Source organism: Falco punctatus, assembly GCF_963210335.1.
Source record: "Falco punctatus genome assembly, chromosome: 5".
NCBI lineage: Eukaryota > Metazoa > Chordata > Aves > Falconiformes > Falconidae > Falco > Falco punctatus.
This window is the reverse complement of record NC_137584.1, coordinates 32,565,361-32,582,147: the sequence shown is the minus strand read 5'-3', so window position 1 is coordinate 32,582,147 and position 16,787 is coordinate 32,565,361. Positions and strand designations below refer to the sequence as shown.

The window sequence follows — 16,787 nt, the reverse complement described above, 5'->3', positions numbered from 1 at the left end:
GAACGTGCGCACATGTGTTTCCTGCTTGAGCTGAGGTTCATATTTACAGGATGTGGAAAGTTACCATGACAAAAGTAATGATTGTGTAGAAGGAAATTCACTTTCGTTAACAGGCATCCTATTTACTCTACTGTCACCTTGCACGATATGCCGCATATCATTTCAAGCACAATAATTCTTCTGGTGAAAACTTCCTGCACAGAAAATGGAAACTTTGACAAAAAAACAACAATAACAAAAAAAAATTATGACTGAGTTTACCCTGGAAAAAATATCAGTTAGATTCTTACCTCAGATACACCCATCCAGCTCCCATTGAGTCCACTGGTCAAATATGAAATTGATCCCAGAATATGGTATTGAATTATTTGGTTTAATAAGAAATTGTTAGGAAAAAACACTTTTTTATATATATTTTATTTTTTCACCCACTGCACACTACACTCTGAGAGGCGTGGCTGTCTTCAAAACTGTTTTCTAAAACCTTTTAATTACAGGTGATGCTTCATTCTGGCATTGACTGAAGAAGGATTCCCAGTCAGTAGAAAAATATCCAGGGAGATCAGGCAACGATCCTCAACAGCAATCTATAGGATTACTGTGGGATAAAGAAGGAAAGAAGTAAGTTTGCATTCATAAATCCTCAAAAGATGGACCCACAGACCGACACAGAGTTAGAAATACCACACTCAAGCCAGTGGCTGGATTTGAATCACGGGGGAACTGCAGGGCTGACTGACACTGCCTACAGGTGGGCACCACAAGAACAAGTCATTTAAAGGAAATCATTTTCCATGCACTTACTACTACTACAACCCCCTGCCCTTAAAAACTGAGCTCCACGTGTTTGCAACTCAAAGCATGGAAATTACTATAAAACCAGACAAATTCCCATGAATTGGTACAAAGATATTTTAAGGGTTTTTAGGGTTTTTATAACAATAATGGGGGGAAAGCTGTTTATTAGAGTGTTACCAGAAATGGCATACTTTGCATTTTTTGTTCTAAAAATGAAATATTTTGGATGCTGATTTCACTCAAGATTATAATCACCAGCAACAGTTCTTTTGCAAAGGCTATAACACTAGAATTTAAAAGGATGGAATTTACCTACATGAAAAATTATATTCTATGAAGCAAAATTTGTCCATAAGTCAGCTCATATGAATGACTGAATTGAGAATCATGGAATAATATTCTTCTCTGCTCTGTGGTGCATGAATTTAATTTTGCACAGTGACATGGATCACTGAAAATGACCATTTCCAGGCTTACAGAAGAGCTTGCCACTGATTAGAAATCAGAGTGCAACTGAATTTAGGTACAAACAGGCTGACAATCAGTTTAAAGATCTGAAGTTTTAGCTTTTGAGAAAAAATGTGTGTATGGTTCACTAGTTACTAAAATAGACTGAGTGTTACAACAGCAAGAGCATGTAGGCGTTGCTTGGGTAATAAAAATATGGGTGGTAACAAATTATATTGCTGTGAAAAGCAGATGAGGAGAGACGCCTACTGAAACCTGATGCTGCCTTTGAACTTTAAAATTTTGACTTAACAAGCTCCACACTGGTGCTGCTTTAGCAAAGACCTGTCACGAAGGGCAGATTTGTTTCACAGCAGAGTTGCTTTATTAAAAATCCTCAGCATCTTCATAAAGTCCTGATTCAGAAACAGAAGGAGGAGTTACACTGAACTTGACTGTTGACCTGACAGTGAGAATGGAGCTATTGTACCCAGAACTGAATATGCATATCTGTGCTTCTTCTTGTTGAGCTTCACACGGCAGTTACCCTTGCAGAGAGAGGAACCCTTTAGAGATCTGAAAGCTGCTGACTTTCAGACACTGAAACCCTGAACCAGACCCTAAAGTCAGTAGGTTCCACAGCCATTAAGAGGTTAAAATAAAACTTTTAACCTTCTCTCTTTTTTCTCCATTTGCTGTAGGGTAATCAATGGACTGTAAGCTGTGTGTAGCAGCATGGCCCATGTCGTCATCTTTGTGCTATTCAGCAAACTGCAAGCTAGATGTGCTCAATTAATAGTAAAGATTATCAGGGAAGCAGAGCTGGAAACGTTTACTTGGTACTGCATGAATTGAACCTGCTCGTTTTAATAAAACACTAATTACCTCACTGACTGTTTTGCACTAAGCCTCCTCTTTATACTGTGCTTTACTTGGTGGCAAGAAGTTAGTACAGTTCATTACAAAATGTGGTACAAACTAATGCTTAGGAAAGAAAAACTCTAATGGCACATTACATGATGCTCATTGCGTGGCTTTCCATATTACTGCTGAACTTTCAGGTAAAGAAAGTATCATCTGTAATCATTAGTCACACAAATAAAACACAAAGAAAGGAAATTTATTCCCTCCTCTTGAACCTCAGCAAAAGACTGAGCAGCTCCTTTCTGCTCTGCATGCAGTACTAGGAAGATCAGCATCCACCTAAGTCACACTTTTTTTTCAGATTTTAACTGAGTTTCAGACTCTCTGATGAAGACAGATCTGCTTATGATTTGACTTTGCAATGATGGCAAGAAAAGGTATTTTTGTTTTCTCCTCTGACGTCTTTGAGACATAGAGGCTGCCTTATCCAGGAAAAATTTTAATGCTTTTTCAGTCTTCATCTATGGTTTTCTTCTGACTTCATCCTGATGGAAGCTGTGGCACAGTTAGACATTTTCTTGTTAAGGCTGCACTGAGACACAGCTCTCAGCTCAGTCTTACAGCTCCTTTTAAAAGCGACACCAGCAGCAGTAAGCCATCTCATAAGCAAAGAAATGTAGAAAATGCACTGAAAGGCTTAAAGCAGAGAATATGCTTCACTCCTATTAGGAGATCTGTAAGAAGCTGATGATAATGTTTTTATGAGTGCTATTAATTTTATGCAAAATTAATTGTTCTACAATTCAATGCTCTGTTGTTCCTTCTAACAACTGAATAAACGTCATTTTTGCCATAGGAGAAACAACATTCCTTTGCCACCTATTAATGAACTAGAAAAGACTGCATACATTGTCAGAGAAATACTTTGCCTTGCATCACAGTGACAAAGCTGAAATAACTGTACGAGGTAGATCTGCAGGATGTCTAACTAGGGCTGTTGCAAGAAGCAATGCCAATGCAACAAGATGCTCTCTGACTCCTAGAAACTTCTTGCCACCACTGCTAAGTGAGGAGCTCCTCTCCCTAGAATAAAACCTCAAGGCAACATCATGATGGAAGATGGCTTTGGGGGCTTTGGGGTGAATGAATCCCAAAAGACATAACAGGGAGGGGGACAAGGGATTAGGAAAGATGAAATTATTGGGTAGTTGGAATAAGGTATTTATTTACTGTTTATAACAACTGATGGGAAAAACGAGGCGAAGATTTACTGTCTATTGTATATTGCTGTTAGGGGGGAACTAACAGCAGCTTTCTAATGCCCAGGCTTTTTGGAGTGATGTATGGCAGAAGGAGGAGATATAATGCATGTACATTGGAGTTCAAACTGGATGTAAGGAAAAGACTTTTCAACATGAGGACAGTAAGCCGTAGAACAGCTTGCCCAGAGAGGTTGTGCATTTTCCATTCTTAGGGGGTTTCAAAACCCAGCTGGATAAACCCCAGATAACATGGTCTGATCTCACAGCTGACCCTGCTTTGAGCAGGAGGTTGGACTAGAAACTGCCTGAGGTCCCTTCCAACATAATTTTATTATGATCTTGTGATCCTATGATTGTTCAGTTTATTGTGGAAACAGATCTTTTCCCAGCCATATAAATGAACTTTCCATTTGTCCTTATAGTTGCCTTGGCATTAATTACTGTTCATTATAAACATCTGCCTGACTGCTGACTATTGCCTTTTCTTAATTACCTCTGCATTTATCTTTCAGATTAGCAATATTTTATTTCATTTACATACAGACTCCATACTTGCAAGAAGAGTTGTAAGGCTGTGTAGAGAACTCAAGAGAATGTGTTTAGCTTTCCTAGATCAGATGCCAGAAAAGGCCCAGAGAGTTTTCCAATAATAAGGACATTTACTTTTTTTTTAAGTATTTTTAACATCATCTAGCAGGAGGGTAGTATTTGGGCTACAATCGCTCTAACTCTAATAAGACAGAAAAAGAATAATGCACTTTCGGGAACTGAGGGAAGCATTACCTCAATGTTCCTAACACTTCTATTGCTGTGCTGTTTGTATTACAAACTAGACAAATGATAGTCGAAGCTTGGAATGCCTAGATTGTAAAGGACTTAACTTGTTTTCATGTTGGCACCATCACAAATGCAGTCTTTAACAGTGCTCTTACATTTTCTTTGACCTTTTGACAAAAAGAAAGAAGCACTTCTTTTTAAAGAGGTACCATTCTTATTTTTCAGATTTTAGGTGGGGAAAAAAATTAATTGAATGTGGTGCTTTTGTCAGATGACTAAAATATGTAAGACTATTTTAAACGTATTTATCCTCCTTGTTCTCAAACAAAAACTGAAAAGAAAACAGAGGAGCTGGTCATGTCGTATAGGTCCTCCACAAGTTGTGAAACATGGGTAAAGAGGAAAAAGAACCCTGCTGGAAAAAATCATTAGGTTTACACCTAGTGATTTTTATATATCCTGAGATTTGTTTTGATTGACACATCAAACAACAGAGAAATCTGAGTGACTTTAATAAAACTTATAGTGTGTGCTTTCATTTTTTTGCTGTATCAGAAGAGCCAAATAATTGTAGGAGAACCCCTTTTTGAATTCCTTAAGTTAGCTGGGTGCTAAGCAGATGAGCACTCCAGGAATAACCTGACCGTCTCTCTCCACCTTGTGCCGGAACTTGTTGCATTTACTCATGTCTTCTTGCAGAGTTGACAGGGTGAGCATATCATAATATGGCTCAGTCAAAACAAAGTGAACCAGGAAATACCTGCTGCTAAAACTGTTTAATCTAACCTGTCTGATTTTTACTATATTAGCAAATCATCCCAGCAAATCTTTGGAGACAATAAGAAGTTGACAAACAGCTGGGAGTGGTAGTGTCCTTTACCAATACAACAGAACTGAGAAGATAACATCCATTCACAATTTAATGCTCCTACAAAGGAGAGCCTGGATGCTGCAAATCCTTTCCAAACAGCCTATGCAAGACAGGTTATTAGATCTTATTTGGTTTGATGTATTTCTTAAACAATTGTGCTGCATACATAAAGTATATGTTAAATACAGTATTTAAAGCTGCAAAGTTAAAATTTCAAGAATTAGGAAATAGCAGAATCAAGATTTTAAGATACCTTTCCTGTAGTCCAATTGGGCACCTACCCTGCTTTCTGGCTGAGTCAGAGGCTATGTGTGTTGATTTATAAACATCAGGCATTCGTGTATATGGAGTTTGCAAAAATATCATAACGTAGATGTATTGGGATCCACACTGAGATTGTATGGGCAATTCAAACTCTGCCTTTTCCTGTTACCAGAGCTAAGAATCTAATTTAGCAATCCAACCATTGCTTTAACACACTTGTGTAATTTCCTGTAACAACTGTTCATCACCTCATCTATCTTCAAATTTTAGTCCTGACCTTTTAACTCTCTACAAAGATTTCAGTCAAACTTAAGTTCACTGACTTCCAGGTCAAAATTAGATGGCTGAAACTTCCATTTTCATCAGCTATGTCCTCCTCTTCTCTGACAGAGCCTGTTGTAACTCAGAGAAGGCTCTACTGGTTATCTTATGAAGCACTTTCTGAATATTGTGTTGGTCAGTACCATGTATGAAGGTAAATGGAAAAAGAGGCCCTAGGCCACCTGAAAACTTCAGTGGCTTGGGAGTTGCTTCAGAAACTGTTCAACCACTCTTGCTGCATGCATGCTTTAACTCTGATATAAGGACAGCAAAAGTGACTAAGGACCATTTCAGTTGCCCTGTTTTAATTTATTATGGGTATAATTGAGTCATGCTGGTCTGCAGTGGAAGATTATTGCCTTAGAGTGGAAGAACAATAGCTATCATGTTCACTAAGGACTAGCTGGTAGGGTTCTGGTTCAGTCTATCAGCTATGCTGCTACAGAAAGTTTCATTTACTGTTGATTTAGAAGGAACTATATAGGCCTGGCTGTTAATAGTATTCAGGTTCAGTGATTTTGATCCAGGCTGCAAGCTCTTGAAAAGCACAAGGGGGGGGGGGGGGAGGGGGGGGGGAAGGAATGCATTATTTTTATAAACCTTCTGCACTTATGAGGGTATTATACGCTGTACATTTCTATAAACAGAGCTTTGTCACAGCGGAACTCCTTAGATCTTCTCAAAACAAACAAAAAAGGTTTTGGTAATAATAAGAGTATACTGAAGATATGCAGGTTTCTGTAAACCTTCTATAGCAAATGCAAACAAATCATTCACACATACCCATCAAAATCAGAAGACACACTTGTGAAAAATGTCCTTTCAATTATATCCTCCCACTATGTGATAGAATCCCCATATATATCACTTAAACCTAGCGTTTGCTGTAGAGACTGTGTTAGCTTATCAGCTTATCAAGTCAGCACACATAGATTCGGTCAATTTTTGGAGCCTCTGCTCTTCCCTCCACAAGTTCTGTGTGAGTTTGGGGAAAAATGCAACATTTTCGACTCAAAAAATAACAAAGCAGAAATAGGGCTGTGGTGTGCGATAACCATTACTTCACAGGACACAGCTCAGGTTGCTATTGCTTTCCATTTTGGAGTAAAAGTATATGAATCATGTCAGATGAACATTTAGCTGGATTCAAAATTCCATATTGAAGGAAATGTTTAATAGATTACTTAAAAAAGAATTATGACTCACATAGCTTCCTAGTCATCTATCTACAGCTCTGAATGATGGAAGTTATCCATCTTGAATTCTCATGATCCTTGCAGTATTGGTTACCTCATTTGCATTAAATGAATAGAATAAATTGTTACGAATCCAAAAATATACGGTTGCCAGGATACATCTTGCTAGATGCAAATGAAAATGGGTTTATGCCGACCAGCTTAAAATAGTTTGGTACTTAGACAATTTCTTATTAACATTAATAGTGATAAATGAAACAATACATAACCAGTGAGCAACTGAAATTATTACTATTTGGTTTGCAATAGGAATATTATTTCAAGCAAATCTGAACTGGTTTTAGTGCAATGTAATTCCACTAAAATACCCTGAAGTTTCATTGCAGAAGCAGCATACAGAATGAATAACTATTCTATGCTTGCTTCTTGATAAACTTGTGAGTTCAAAAGGTAAGTTTCCTGTTACTTGGTTTTATGATTTTCAGTGCTACAGCATTACCAACAAGCATCTATCAGTGTATAGGAACACCATTACTATGCTTTGCCTATGTATATGTGGATAAGGTAGTTAAAGTAGAGAACCATACTCAAAAAAAGTCGTAGGGTCTAACCACATTCCTATACAATTACATAGCCAAAGTCCCCTTAGCTCATGTATATTATTCTGACTTGCTAAAAATATAAAATATATAATTTATTTTTATTTTTATTCTAAGCAATATATTTTATAAATCTTGACTATTTTTAAGATGTGTGCATGCATATAGATATCTTTCAAAGCCTATACCAGAAGCTTAATTATATCACTTTCGTGAGTAAAGTTGTTTAATTTGTGTAAGATTGACAACGAAAATGAGTCTGCATTGAGTGCCTAATGAAGATAATTAATGTATGAAATAAATACATTTTTATTGTGTGCCATTCATGGTATGTACATGTATTTTAAAGGGGACTATATTTCTTACATAATGATTTCCAAACAGGTAGATAAACACAGGTCAGAATTCCAGCTGTATTCAGTTGAGACTCCTGTATTTTTGGTGAGTGGCGTAGCTGCTCTAATCTGCCATGGTTGGTCCTTTGACAGCCAAGGGCTGGCTGCCAGTGCTTCTCCCAGCGTCATGCATCAGTGGATACAAGAAATAAACTGGGGGTTTACTGCAATAAAGACTCAGTGTATGCTGAGAAAGCAAGCCCTTCAAGCTGAAGTCATCTACAGAAATTGAGATGCAGAAGTTTTCTCGGCCCCCTTACTAACGGTTGGTTCTTTGAGAGGAAATAAAAATACTGACAAAGTCACAACACAATTCTTTCATAGGAAACAATTTCAGACACAATTCAGAGCTGTAAAACGATAGACTAACTCTTCCCTCTCCTCTCTTTGTTTGTCACGTCTCAAAAGTTACTAGCTTTACTCTTAATTCTTAGTGGTATAACTGAGAAGAAAAATATGTCCCTAAATGCCAAAGTAGCACTGAGGTTCATCTTCACAAGTGATGAAGAGCTACAATTCCAAACAATATCAGTACCATGAATTATGCAAGTGATGACAAGATCATGTTGAATATTCATACAATTCCTTTCATAGAATATATTAGCATTATCCTTTTTTTCAGTGTTAACCACAAAAATAAAGTACTTCCATACTGAGGAGATGATTAAGGAGCTGATTCAATGACCACTGAAATTGAAGACACTTTCTTTTGAATTTGGTAATCTCTGAACTGGGCTCTAAACCTTTATTTTCCTGGGAATGCTCTTTGTATTAACCTTCTTCATTTTTATCTGCACAGAGCTAAAATGAGCATTAAGAAAGATGTCCTTTTATTCCACAAATCAACTCCTACATGTAATACTTGAGAAAACTGAAAGATAAATACATTAGTTCTGCTTAGCAAGTTAAACATCAAAAGCTGAAAACTCATGTTCCCATCTGTTCTGAGACTGCTGGTTGCATCCAGATGATTGTTAGTGCAATTCTGCATAAAGCCATGAGTTTCAAGACTTGCAAGGCACCATACTCTACAAAAGACTAGACAAATCTGTTCCAGGTAGATAAAAATTCAAGCATTTGCCAACATTGTAGATGACTTATGAACCATTTCTGTAGGAAAAAAAAAAAAGCAGCTCTATGTCACCATTCCAATTAAAACAGATGTTATAAGGCCAGCATCTAAAAAATCAGGAGATTGCTGTTATGCTGCTATGTCCCAGCTGAGCCATGGCAACTGGTTGTGCATACATTGCCATAACTGTGAAATAAAATGTGTTAAATTCCCCTGAGATGTGAGATTGCAAATGGATTTGGATGGGATTCAGTGTGAGATTCAGACTCCTAAATTTCAAATGTCTGTATGCAGGTGTCTTCAGCTAGGTGTCTACGTTTCCACTGTAGTGAAGACAGATTCACTTGTGCAGCAATGGGCATTCTGAGCTACCTGAGCTACCTCTGTGGGTCACAGGACCTACCGGAGATTTGATGCTTCTGGAAGAACAGTAGAAAAAAAAGCAAGATACTCACTTGAAAAAGCCCTGAAAGTTTCTGATCACCCTGTCTGTGTATCAGAGCCTGGATGAACAGAGCCTGGGTACACTTTGAGCTGTGATAACACAGCCTCTCAGTGGCTGATCCATTGCGTTGCTCACCAGAGAACTGATTATAGGCATCTACCTGCTGCTAGCGATGTGTGAGACAACCTGATGAAAGTACCAGGCCTGGACCCTACTCCTGGCTTTATGGGGAGATTAGACACCTAATTTATGTCTAAAAACATGCAGGTGTCTGTACACCTAAATTTAGAGGCACAGTTCACCTGTGTAAATGCAAGCACATCCTTTAATCTGGGAAAGTTTAGGGTGTTTGAAGTACTGGGATGGGGCTGGTAGAAATGTGACAGAACTTTATGGGAATTTTGCACCTCTTCAAAGCAAAAACTGGGTGCTATGTGAGATTCCTCACAGAATCCAAGTGATGAGAGATGACTTTATTGAGTAATCTGAACCCTACCGATGTGCCTCAAACTGAATTTGTATCTGCCCAGCACTGGGACAACAGCTTCACACAGACAGTTACTGTGGCTTGGCTAATATGCAAGTAGCCGGTTAAACAATTATTTCCTGGTCTCTAACGTCATTGTCCAAAGCTGAGAATCTGAAATCTATCACTCGCCTGCCATTCCCCCTACAGGCTGTTCAACTTCACTCTTACAGCAGTATGTGATGCTAAAGCTATGTAGATGCTCTGTAGTTCATTTCATCAATACATAACAGTCCCTTTGTTTTGGCAGCAAAAAAAGTTGGACTTTTCTAACTCTTAAATACTATGCATATCCAGAATCAAAATATTCTTCTGGCTAAGTCCCCGATGCATTCATTGCAGACAGTCTGAGAGCATACATAACATGCACTAATAGAGACAGAATACTTCCAAATGATGGGTGACAGCTGCCTCTTTTTTTGTAAAAGCATCCACTTGAAGACATGTCCGTTATACAGCAGTCAGAAGGCATGTCCCAGAAAAATAAATAAAAGGGGACATTAAGCCGCTAGCTGGGAACCTGAGGTTCAGTTCTCTTTCCTGGTTCAAGTTTTCCATGTGACTGTTCTTCCTGCTTGAAAGTGAAGCAACCCTATTTACTTCTTTTAAAAGGTACTTGGAGACTCATGGATAAAAAATGCAAGCCAGCAGCTTGGTTCTAGTAAGCTGGGTGCTGCAAGGGCAGCTATATAAAACATGTGCTACAGCAACAGACACCAAGCCTTTTAATAGACTAAGTATGTCACTTGAATTATTTTCTAACTAGAAAATTTGGAATTTTCAGACCAAAGAAGAACAATTCAAGGACATCTGGATACAGCCTGGGTAAAGGCAAGAAGTTAAAGCGTGCAAGCGATGCTGCTGTGGGACACGTGCTCAGCGGCCGCGTCGGGCCAGAGGGTCAAGTCAGCAGCGTACCCTATGCACTTGCAGCTCTATCAAACCACTCGGTTTCACAGCGCTTCAAAACCTGCCGTATTCATGAGAATCACACCTCTGGGTGTGCACAGGCCCTTTCTGCCACGCATCTGCCCCCAGCAGACCACTGCTGCAAACTCTCAGGTTCACTGGCACGGTGCTGTAATGGCTTTGTGGTCAGCATCACGGCTTCTCACATTTAAAGAGCTCGGCAAGCAAAACTCCGGTATGAATAAATAACCAGTTATTTCCATGCGGTACTTCCAATATTGTTCCTTGTAGGTTGTTGGGGTTTTTCCCTTCCCCCCACCCTCCCCCTTCTTTCTGTCTTCCTGTAAATGACTCGCAGCCCGGCTTTTGGGGAAGGGGGAAACCAAGCGCTTCGTAGCGCTCTTGCAACTTTAACCTTACTTAACCCTCGCAGCAGCAAGAGGAAGTACCAAGTATTTTTCACGAGCCGTGAAGGGGCTCAGATCTGCTTTTGACGTCTGGAGGAAGTGCTGCCTGCTGCAAAGCCAGAAACAGAAAACGCATCCGCAGCCCCGCTGAACGCCAGCGTTTGAACACACGCAGTCCCGGCCCCCCCTCCCCCGAAGAACACCAGCCCAGCGGCCGGGATCGGGGCCGGGATCGCGGCGGAACGGGGCGGACCTGGGTCAGTGACGAGCCCCCGGGCGCGGAGAGCAGCGCGGGCAGGAGCTGCGCGCTTTGGGGAGCCCGAGGGTCCCCGCCTGCGGGCTGCGCGGAGGCGGCGGACCCCGCTACCCCGCCGCCTCCTCTCCCCGCTTCTCTTGTTCGGAGCCTCACGGCTCCTGCCCCCCCCCCTCGTCACCGCCCCGCGATCCCCGCCCCCGCCCGCTCCTGCCCCCGCGGCCGTCGGAGGGCACCTCGCCCCCCCGGCCCCAGCCCGCGGCGCCGGGGGGCGGGTCCGAGGGAGCCGCGCCCTCCGCCCGGGGCCGGCCGCCGGTAGGAGCCGCACGCAGCCACCGCGGGGCGGGCCCGAGTGTGGCGCTGGGCCGGGCCGGGCCGCGCAGCGCAGCCGGCGGTGTCTGAGGCGCGGGGGATGGACGTGGGTCAGTGCAGCGGCGAGCGGCGACGGGCGGCTCAGGTAAGCGCGGGGCGGGGCGGGGCGGGGTGGGGGGACGCGGGGCGAGGCCGGGTGCCCTCCCGGGGGCTGTGCGGGGCCGGGCGGGCTGAGCCGCATCTGCCGGTCGTGCCCACAGCGCCCCACGCACCGACCGCGCCGGCAGCGGGGCGGGGACGGGGCTCCGCAGCCCCTGGGCGTTCTGCAGCGGGAGGGCTCCCCTCTCCCCCGCGGTCTGCCCCGCCGCGCTGAGCCCTCGCAGCCGCCTTTGTGCCCGCTCCGTGATGCGGGCTCACCCCTCCCCGGGCGGCCCGGTGCCCCGCGGGGGCGGGCTGGCGGCGGGGCTGGCGGCGGGGCCGGCGCGGGCCGGCGGTGGCGGAGGGAGGCCGCGGGGCACAGCCAACTGTTGCCCGGGGAGGCGTCGGCCCCAGACCGGTGTCGGCTCTGGCAGCGCCGCGGCGGTGAGCGCCGGCAGGGCTCGCTTCGCCTCGGCTGCCGGCTGCCTTTGGAAGGGCAGCGGTTGCGGTGCGGGCCCCGGTGGATCTCCCCCGGCTGGCCTTGCCCCAGCCCGGGGGGACGCTGCCCCCGGGCACAGGCCCTGCCCGCTGGGAACCACCGGGTCGTGGTTGCCGGAGCCGCGGGGACCTGTCTCCGCCTGCAGCTGCGCCAGGGAAGCCTGGCTGAACTCTAGCACTGGCCGAGGAGGTCGGTCGAACACGTCCTGGGTGCCTTGCTGGAGAAGGTGCTCCGGTGCTGTAGTGGGGGGAGAGGGGGGGATTAAGCTCACAACTTTGGTAATACCGAAAACTTTCCGTTCCAGCTGGTGGTCGTTGTTGGACACAGGGCGCTGTAAACGTGGTGCTTCCAGAGGGACGTACCTGGACACGAGATGAAAAACCCGATCTGTAATACTGCTTTCATCTCGTTCAAATCGCTGTCTGTGGTGGGGTGTGTTACAGTGAACAGGCACCATGCTTTGCATCTATTTTTCCTATTATTTTTTCCCCGTAATTTAATTTCCAGACCGTTTAGCTTTAATTTTATTTATCTGGGTTTTGTTATGCTAAGGTCTCGGCAATGCATGATGCCACTGTGTAAAATCGAACGCTCCATAATCCACTGGCAACGCAGCAAGACTTTAACTTCCCATGCTTTCGGTGGTATTGCTGCTGACGTGCGAGGGTGGTGGTGCGGGTATGTTTCCAGGCTATTCCTGGTATTCTTTGGTTGCTATACAGCCCATCTTTGCACCCTCATTTTTGTTTACTGGCTCCTAAAGGCAGTGTATGTGTGTAAGGGAAAGGGTAAGTTCAAGGGGGGACAGGGATGGTTTTGCTTTGCTTCTCCTGTTGTCACCATCTGCAAGGTCAGAAAAAAATGGGAACGGCTTTGGCTCTGAACTCTTAGGTGGGGAAATCTGGAATGAAACGCTGTCGTGACATGAGGTTGCCTTGTGGGCAAAGAATTTAACATGCTCAGCACTGCTGTACAAAAATACCCCAACTCAGATTACACCAGGAAGAACCAAGCTCATACTTCCCTTTTCTCTGTTAACTTTTGTATTTTTACAACGTATAAGGAAGACTTATACATCAGCAATGTACTGTATTTTTTTTTAAGGAGTAAACTTTGTAATTTCTTGTGTCTGTCTCCTGTCTACTTGCCTGTAATACCCCTACCCCCCCACCCCAAATTAAAAACTAATGATAAAGCCTTACTATTCATGAATTCAGCTTTCCGAGGGTAGACTTTAAAAAAAAAAATGTTTTACGGAAATGAAATTACAGATTATGGGAACAGCATGAAGGGTTTGACTTAAATTCATAAAAAGCATAAAGTAGTGACGAAGAATAAAATTCTTTGGCTTCAGTTCGAACCACTACAGTATAGTCTGTCTGTTCTTTAAGGTTTCACTTAAATGTAAACTATGGCAAGTGTAAGTGAGGTTCTCTGGGGGATTTATACAGTTTCTTAATGACTGCCCAATATTTTATTGTATCGTGCTCTGTACTTTTTCACTACCCTTCTCTGCTGTTTTTGTAGCGACACTTTGTTTTTTCTGTGAACTTGTTCTTTATTAAAAACAGAAAATAAACAAACCACAAATGATTAAAAAGACAATGTATGCTAGTAATTAGAATAAAAAATACTTGGTTAATTTACAAAGGAAAAATGGTGATCATCTTGGATACTACTGCATAGTTACTGTCAGCAGATGTCATTTCGCCATAATAGCGAGTCTATTAGTGAATTTTACAGTGCAGGGAAGATAATTCATTGTTAGTGTGCTTCGCTTGTCTTCATGACATCATTTTTTGACAGTGTTTTGTCAGGCTGAAATATCTTGTCCTCAGCAATATGGTCGTCTCACAAAGACGTTGAGTATTTGCATGTGCAGTATGTTGCAGATTTCCAAATGTTATGTGTTATACAAAACGAGAGCTTAAAATGTGTGTCAAAAATTCAAGATTATATTTAGACAATTAACATTTCCCATACTTTTAACAGAAATCATATTTTATAGGTGTACAGATACTATAAGACCACTTTAATTGATCATATTTATATGTATTTCCAAATATCCTTTTTAATTAGAGTTTTTAGAGAAACTATAAAAGACTTCTGTAGAATCACTGGCATTCTTTAGCACTAGATGCGTAATGCATGCAGTAGCACATGAACTTATCATTCAGTTCACATTTTATACAAAACAGAAAAATACTATTCTACATCCAAAACCTGTGTGCAATCCAGACATCATTAGGTTTCCTATTAAATCCCTGAATACAAACTGAGTTATGTCAATGTGACCTATAACATCAGTGGCCAGCGGAATATGCATACAAATAATATATGTTGATTTGAAGGAAACCTCTTAGTGTTTCATCTGTACTGAATTTAATATGTATTTGGAACTGTTTCAATATTATCAATCATTCTTCTAGCATTCTTTCTACTAACGTTATCTAGAAATGCAAAACAGTAACATTAAATCAGAGAAAACAGTTTGAGGGGCATGAATTAAAATATTTAATGTATGGTGCAGCTTGGGAGTTGCAGAAAACACAGTCATAAATTTGAATTTTGTTGTTTAAATTAAAATTGTAATAGAAGCTGCTATGCACTCATGTGTGAATGGTGATGAGAGTGATGTGAATGATGTGAAATGCACAGGTTCTATTATTGTGAAGCTCTGAATTTACCATTCTGCTATTTTCACAGAATTCCAATTCACACTTGCAATTGAAATGAAAGTGTGTCTTATTTTCTGTATTTATATACTTCTTGGTACAAGTTCTTGATTTAAACTGGTAGCAGTAGTCGCTTCTACACGAAAAATAACGGTAACAGATACAGGACAAATACCTTTTAGGACAGATGTGACCCACTGCACCACTGACACACAGGCGCTTGAAGATATTGTGGATTTTAAATGCTTAGAAGTAATCTCCTGGTTGGTATCTTCTTGTTGACATTAGGTTAAATATCACTCAATCTTACCTTAATTGAGGAGTGGTTACTTTTGCATGTTAATGGCTGAAATATTCTTGTCTAGTTTGTGAACATGTCAACAGACTAGAAAACCACTACTCTATGGACTTCTTTGTGCATTTTATTCTTTTTTTTCGTGTCCGTGATAATGCTTCTGTAGGGCTGTTTGGAGTGGCAGTGGACAGGTTGACTTTTAACATCATGGTTGGATGACCAGCAGTGCAAAAGGTGAAGCTAATGCATAAGTCTGAAGCTTATTTATGAGTAAATCTGTGTAATGAATTTGTGAAGTTCGTAAACTGTGCAAAAAAAAGTTTATTTTGAAGGTTCCAGTAGCAGCGCAAACTGTGGCGTTAGTGTGCCTGTCACAGATGCTGGTCTAGTTTGGTTAAAGTCTTAAGTTAATAAACGTGATTCATGAACGTATGTCTCTCAGACCTGTCAAAGAGCATTGCTGTGGCATTGGAAATGTCATGTCTAGATTATGGCATGGAGCATACTGGGATCTTGAGTTTGGTCCCGTGTTTGTGGTGAGCTCTGGATGACTGAGTCCTATCTAGGCATTGGAGTTCGTGCAATTTAATAACGCTATGGAGGTGGTTCAGTGTTTTTAAGGGGGTATGGAGACTTACACTGACATTTTAGATAAAAGCCATTCTGTACTCTCCTATATCTCTCTGATAAACATAGGTTTAACTTAATATTTAAGTAGTTGTTAGAAGCTTCTTTTATATATAATTTATGGGACTGGGGGGGGGAAACCTTCTCCCTGTTGTATTGCAGCCTGAATTCATAAATTATTTGAGTGGCCTATTTTACAATTAGATGCCTCAAAGCTAAGGTTGATGTTCTTAAAACTCATGTTTGAAAGCACACTGTTGTATTTTTTGCTGTGAAGAAAATTAGTTGCACAGAGCTTCATTTCTACATCCATCCGGAGCTGTTACCACCGTGACTGTTGTGGGGAATGGCATCTCTCTCCTGCCTAACTGCCTTTGGCACCCTGAGATGGGAATGTTCCCTCAGGATTTGAAAAGCTTGCTTTGCTCGGAAATAAGTAAGCGTAAGCTATTTTCTCAAACTTGAGGAAGAAGCATTTGCAATGATTTTTCTCTCTCCCTCTTCACCATATATTTGGTGGTGTATTAGTTACATCTCTTATTGAATCTTACTGAATCTCTTACTGCATGAAGTGTGAAGCTTGTTCCTCTGTCGTCTTCTCAGCCTGAAGCAACTTGAGCTCACATCTCTCTCTTCCCAGGAGAGTGCAACAAGCAGCTTGTCATAAACTGTCCTTTATTTCACCTGCAGCTGTGTTACTTTGAAAAAAAAAATTAATTAGGCTAGGGGGAGAGTGACTCCTGCCCTGTGATTAAGGCATTCAGGGCAGGGAAATCAGGATTTCTGTGGGTGTTTCATTCTTCCACCCAGTACATATTTTCCCATTCCGTAGTTT

At 41.8% G+C, this 16,787-nt stretch overlaps 1 protein-coding gene across 8 annotated transcripts in view; it reads left to right on the top strand.

The window, feature by feature from the left end:
* The first annotated feature begins 11,328 nt into the window (after positions 1-11,328).
* CYRIA (CYFIP related Rac1 interactor A) overlaps positions 11,329-16,787 on the top strand; it is a 74,789-nt gene continuing 69,330 nt past the window's right edge. For 6 of the 8 annotated variants that reach the window (XR_013928634.1, XM_080390523.1, XM_080390519.1 and 3 more), the window contains exon 1: positions 11,724-11,863. The gene's annotated coding sequence lies outside the window, so the exon portion shown is untranslated. Of the gene's footprint in view, positions 11,864-16,787 lie in introns of all 8 variants that reach the window. The other 2 variants (XM_080390520.1, XM_080390522.1) reach the window with 2 other exon arrangements.